General features: G+C 31.0%; 1 protein-coding gene and 1 long non-coding RNA gene across 2 annotated transcripts in view; one reads left to right on the top strand and one right to left on the bottom strand.

The window, feature by feature from the left end:
• The window catches only part of ITGBL1 (integrin subunit beta like 1), a 189,021-nt gene that overhangs the window by 56,854 nt on the left and 125,247 nt on the right, over positions 1-6,920 (bottom strand). The gene's annotated exons all lie outside the window — the stretch shown is intronic.
• The window catches only part of LOC111741906, a 22,384-nt gene that overhangs the window by 11,468 nt on the left and 3,996 nt on the right, over positions 1-6,920 (top strand). Inside the window, exon 2 of the long non-coding RNA XR_002781118.1 lies at positions 459-464. This is a non-coding gene — a long non-coding RNA (uncharacterized LOC111741906). The remainder of the gene's footprint in view (positions 1-458; positions 465-6,920) is intronic.

Genomic DNA, 6,920 nt, shown 5'->3' on the forward strand with positions numbered 1-6,920 from the left:
TTTTCACATTGAAAGCTATCTAATTCATTTAGAAATGTATATACACATTGGTATTTATTTCTTTACACAATTATTGGTCATTGGATTATTGAATATTCTGTAGAAATAAACAAATTTTAACATTTTAAGAAGGAAAGAAGGAAATAGTGAGAAGAGAATTTGTTAATGAAGTACTATTCTAAATATTTCGTAATATTATATTATTTAATTTAATCATTACAATATGCTGAAAGGAAAGGCTGCATAATTTGTGGGTCCCTGTGCAAAATGAAAATGTAAGATCCATTGTTAAAAAAAGTATTAAGAATTTCAACAATGAAAGTAGACCAAGCACACCCTTCTGAGTATGAGGAATTAGGCAACATTGATGTCTCTGATTTTTAGGTGAGGAATAGAGGCCTGAAGAGATCAAGCGACTCTCCCAAGCCATATTATAGATCTAGCTGGCTCTCAAAGAGCCTCCTGTTATGCTGTGCCAAGAATTTGGGGTAATAAAAGTTCATTCTCACTGGTGACTAAAGATCACATGTGGAAAAATGAAGTCTTGCTATACCAACAGATAAAAAAAGATCCAGTAATCCCACTTCTAGATATTTATTTGAAGAAACCCAAAACATTACTTTGAAGAAATATGTGAATTCATATGTTCATTGAAGCACTATTTACAACAGCCAAGATACAGAGGCAACCTGGGTGTCCATCAATGGATAAATGGATAAAGAAGAGGTGGTACGTATATACAATGGAATATTACTCAGCCATAGAAATGAACAAAAACTTGCCATTTGCAACAACACGGATGGACCTAGAGAATACTGTGCTGAATGGAGTAAGTCAGAGAGAGAAAGACAAATATCATATGATTTCACTTACATGTGGAATCTAAAGAACAAAACAAACAAACAAACAATATAGAAACAAACTTATAGATACAGAAAACGTTTTGATAGTTGCCAGATGGGAGAGAGGCTGGAAGGGTGGGTGAAAAAGGGAAAGGGATTAAGAAATATAAATTGGTAGTTACAACATAGTCATAGGAATGTAAAGTACCGCATAAGGAATATAGTCAACAATATTGTAATTAATATGAACGGTGTCAGATGGGTACCAGACTTTAGAGTGATCACTTCGTAAATTATATAACTGTCTAATCACTATGTTGTACACATGAAACTAATATAATATTACATGCCAACTGTAACAGAAAAATTAAAAAAATTATTAAAAAAGAAAACAAGAGGTAAAAAGAAGAAAAAAATGAAAATGAAGCCTTGGACTTTAATGACATGGCAATGGAATGGAGAAATACACATAAAGTTATGAAGGAGTTCCGTTCAGAATTGAGAATAAAAACCAGAATTACATAAACAGATGATGGAAAAAATTGAAGGAGATTTAGAAAGCATCTATTTTAGCTCCTTTCTTATGCGGACAAAGAGAAAATAAAGAAAAATATATAAAGAAATTTAAAAACTTTTTTATGAATGAATATATATACGTGTGTGTGTCTGTATATACACATATACACACGGAGAAAGTAAAGACAGAGTGTTACTTTATTCATGAACTGTCAAGTTATTATCGAACTGAAGCATTTATTCAACAACCATCTGACATCCACCAGGTGCCCAGACATATATTAATCATTGAGAAGATATTGCAAGATTTTGTCTTTGGTGTGTTTCCATTTTAATTGATAAGATTTATACACACATACATATGTGTGTATATATAAACTAAGGAATAATGACATGCAGATAAAGGCATAAGAAAAGATACTGACTGACACGAAGACTCATGGTGAAGTCCAGCAATGGCGATTTTAAAACCTTTATTCACAGATGCTGTGTATGAAAAATACTTGGTAGCAAAATGTACACTCCTACTAAATAAACAAAGTAATGGATATTTCATTTATTCAGTCAGTCATTCAGTGAGTCAGTGAGTCAGTGAGTCAATGAGTCTGTCAGTCTGTTAGTCAGTCAGTCTGTCGGTCAGTCAGTTATCAGCTATTTATTGGAACACCATAGTTCTTGGTGTGCCAAGTACTAGTCTAGGGCTAAAGATCATAGAGGTAAATTAAACAAGTACACACTTCTGTAACTTCTACTCTAATGGTTGAAATAGACTTCGATAAGGAAACAAAAATACATAGATTTCAGGTAGTAAAAAATGCTATAAAATTATATACCAGGATAAGGGATAAAGAATGAGAGGGCTTTGTGAGATTTAGAGTAGATTGAGTGGGCCAGGATCTTGTATATTTCTCCTAATGTGGAAATGTGGAAATGTTTTCTACCGAATAGACACCTGAATGTTTTAACTTAACTTTAATCTCAGGACATTTACATATAAGTAAATCAAAAGTGTTATCACAAATAATTAGATTTCACATATTTTATTCTTTAAATTATGACAAATAAGTAATAAATTTAACCCTTAAACTCTGAGTGCTTTGTTCTCCAAGACAAGAACTTTCTCGAAAGCAATAGAGTGCCACTGATTTTCATGAGATTGTTGCCTATTTTGAAAATTGATTCAAAAATTAGTGTGTAAAGTTCTGCTTTTAAGTATAATCATTTTCACTTGTGAATATGAGCAGGGAAGATTATAAGCTGTCAAGGATTGCCAGAGTTTCTGCCCATGACAGAATGATGGGTCCACATGCTGTATTTAAAATCCAGCTGAATGGTTAAAAATAGTATTTAACTTTCATAGTCATTATGAGCCAAAGCAATTTATTGAACCCTTCAATCAGGAAAGGAAACAAAAGATGGGAAATGGGTGAATGACTCATTTCTTCATGTGTTGTCTACAAAGTGCTATTCTGATAATAGGATGATCTGAAGTTTAAATAAAATTGCATTAATGCATTTTAGAGAGGAGGCAACCACAAGAGTTCAAAAACAAAAACAAAATGTTGTAAATGGTTGAAAGAATCCAATGTCTTGTAATTAGAAATACACAAATATTGTACCTAAAATACCGAATAACAAAGGTGTACTTTAGTAAAATTTAAAATAAAAAGCCAGAGAGAAAAGCCCTCCTTATACCTAAAAACCCAAATTGAAATATTGCATCTATTGAATGTAGTAAAATATTTAGTTTTAGCATAAATATTAAAGCGAACATAAGTACTTTTTAAATATATTTGAAAAGATAGCAATTTTAGCAATATCTATAGACTGTACTTTAAATAATTGACTTGATCATATTTAATGTGAAATAATTTGAAGACAACTTACCCAGCTCCTGGTGACAATAAAATATTTATTTTGTTGCTTCTCGTGAAACATTCATCAGTACCTTTAAATATCACTTATTCAAGCAATTTTATCCCCTGAATCTCAGAACAAAAGAAAATTTTGTCTTACAGCAACATTGTCCATGAGTTGAAAATATGGTATAGAAAATCCGAGCTATCTGAACTTTAAAAAATGTTGTTTTTTCTATTTCAAGATAAGGCATTTAAACAGAATACATATAATACTATCTTTCAAATGTAAACATTATTTTAGGTCTTCACTTCAGGAAAGAAGGGTTGATTCTTATATGTGGACTCCTAACAGTGGGTCCTTAGAGAGAAAACCATATATTTGAACCAGATCATCTACTTGCATATAGCACTGTGTTCACTTCCCATCTTCTTTTTCCTGGTTGGCTAGGTTTTTCTAAAGTTTCAAAAATTATGAATGCAAACATTAAGTAAAACATGCATCACTATGACTATTCGTTACTGAAAGATAAAAGTACTTTTTTTACTTCAAAAGAAATCACTGTGAAAGATTTTCAGCTCTATCTCATTTTGCATTTCATAATAATTGTCCCAAACAATGGCTGAATTTTTAAGAAAGAAAATAAGCAGATATTGAAAGCCAGATGTGTGCCAAGCGATGTGTTAGCTCATTTAATCTTCAAATCACACAGCATTCTCCTCTTTGTACTTCAAATCCTGTCCCTTGAGGGCAGCAGCAACTTGTAATACACAATGTAGCAATTGCAAATATGATATTTTTGCTTTTATATGGCATTAAATTACATTTCATTCCTACCAAATTGTCTATAAAATAATGCCACTGGCTTTCTTTGAAAAGGGAAAGTTGAGTTTCCAAAGATGAGCAGTATACTTTCATCAGAAGCTCTGAAAACATCTGGAAATTGTGTTACACCATGTAAAAACCTTTTGTGGTAAATTTTCATTATAGATCCTTCCTTCCTTCTAACCTTACAGTAATGTTTGATAGCATATTTTACAGTGTACTAGTAATATTCCTTTTCAATAGGGCTTTATTTCATTTTAATAAAGGTTTTTGTTTATTACTAATTAAATGAGGCAACACAAGCAAGTGAGGATTTATGTTTGTTATAGAACTAAGCCTTACTGCACAAAATCAATTCAACTCCGTTATGAGCTGTTAAATGACGTTGGATTAATTTAAATGTTGGACAGTGGGAAAGTGTACTACTGATTTCTAGAAAATGTATTTCTTTATAGTCAGATTTTCATGTAAACTAAGGGTAGAAGAGGTGCTTGGCATATAGTAATGGGAGTATTTTTGTCTGTATGATGCAGCCAATATAACAATAACTGATGGTCTTAAAATTGTTCTAATCATTTTGATTTTGCTTTGCTTTCCCCATCATTGATTTGATTTAAAAACCAATGCATGTACATACACATATGTTTACATATATATATATATATATATATATATATATATATATATATGCATCTTTATGTATGTATGCAACACACATTGAAGTGTTTGTAAGTTATTTTATTTGAAAATATTAACTCTAAATCATTGAAAAGACCAATATGTACTGAAAATTCAGGTTTAGCAATACCTGCTCTAAACAATTTTCGAAGCATCTTCCCATTATGTTATTTCTGCTGATAAACACATAAAACTCTTTGTGACTATAAAAAAGAAATTTTCTAATTACTACCCATGGAATTGTCTAGATTCAGTAGATTCAAACCATAACCTTAGTGAAGTTAATTTCAGAATTAAGTTGGATGTGATTATTTATGTCATACATAAAATTACTATAATTAAATCTTCATAAAATATGTTCGATGTAATGAATGAGGACAAAATCTGTCAAAGTAGTAGGCTGAATCTTTGGCATCCAAATAAATAATATGACATGATATTTCCAGTACAAGGTATAGCTATATCAAGACTAGAAAATTTGGAAATGCTGGAACACACTGAAGTATTAAAAATTTTCATGACCAGTTTATTACCTAGCGGAAGTGAAGAATAATTATTTGCTATAGCTTCTCCTTCCAACCTCTGCAGAGCAAAAGCTAAAACTATTTTTAAGTAGTTCAATGCACTTAAAAATACTCTGCTAACTTAGGACTAGAACCCAGTGTCTCCAAAGAAAGTCAATGAAAAGGTTCCAATTAATTTTTAAATAGTTTCCTTTTATTAAAAATAACGAGGAAATTTAAGTAATATATTTATAAGCCTATAATCTATAAATGTTTGAACATTCATAGTACAATCTAATCAAATGTGAATGCTCTATATTTATGGAGAGTACTATGTGCTAGTTCCTCTGTTAGCCCTTCATTAAACAATAGGTCATGCAAGTGTCTGATTCACTCAGCTTGAAAATGAATCATAAGATTAAATGATAATAAACTAAGGTAACTTTCCCACTAACCAGATATATATTTGATGATTAGAAGAGCAGGTGGATTTGCCACTGGCTAATTTCTCCCTGTAAAGAAAATCATCTGCAAAAGGTTTCTGATGCCTAAAATTATATTTCTAGATTCAAATGTTCTTCTATTCTGAATTGCCATTGGGCATCTCTTAGCTAACATTAGGGGCAAGCTGAAAAGAATATTACACATTCTGAAAATTGAAATGTATTACATAAAAGAATAGAATTCAAGAAATAGTAATGCGGTCTCTTGCCCATTGGAAAAAAAATTCTATCTTATCACTGAATAAATTATTAATTCTTAAGAGTTCCAGATGCTATATTTTTTAATAGTTCATTGGAAAATATCTCTTAAAACAAAAATAGCTTTGTTTATTTTTTGGTGATGATGGTTAGATAAATAATTATTTCCTCTGTTTTCTTTAGTTACTGGTCGAATTATGGCAAAATTAAACTCTGATGACTATAAATGGTAAAGTGTTTTATAGTCTGGACTTAATATAGTTTGTATTTTCATATGAAAGTGGAAAATTAACCTAGTAATTGTCTAGAGTATTTGGAAAGGGTTAATATGCCCATCTTTATTCATATTTAATCATTATCATCTATATAGTTCAGTTTACATTGGAGCTAGTTCAAATACACAAAGAGCTACACATTTAATCTTCTCCACCTGGCTGCATTCAGATTAAGGGATGTGTCTTCTGTCCTCACCAAGGGCACTAGCGAAGTATTTATACAACAGCACTGACTGAAATGGGGCCACATTTTATGAATTTCTAACCCTTTGAGCAAATAAGACAATTATAGTCCCTTTAATAAGCCTTGAGACAGATTTTTTTTACCGCATACAACTATATAACATGGAATATTATTGTAACTAACAAGTAATTTGCTTGTGATTTAATTGGAGTTTATTTCAAAGAGTTGATATTCTTATCCATTCTACTGATATAGACGTTATTTTTGGTTCTCTTATTTGGTTTATTTATCCAGATTTATAACAAGTATTTTATTTTCTTTGGTTTAAAATTTTTTTTTGGAGAGAGATCAGGAGTGAGAATAGCCCAATGACTAACTCTTTTGCTTCATAGACAGTCTTGCACCACAAGAGCTTGAGAAACTTTTATTTGCAGAGGCAGCACAGATAATTTAGGCAATCGAAATTATTATTCAAAAAGTCTGTATGAATGATATGAAACTTCCCAAATAATTGTACATTGTTATTATCTTTTTGACTA

The sequence above is a fragment of the Pteropus vampyrus genome, unplaced genomic scaffold (assembly GCF_000151845.1).
Source record: "Pteropus vampyrus isolate Shadow unplaced genomic scaffold, Pvam_2.0 Scaffold83, whole genome shotgun sequence".
In the NCBI taxonomy this organism is placed as follows: domain Eukaryota; kingdom Metazoa; phylum Chordata; class Mammalia; order Chiroptera; family Pteropodidae; genus Pteropus; species Pteropus vampyrus.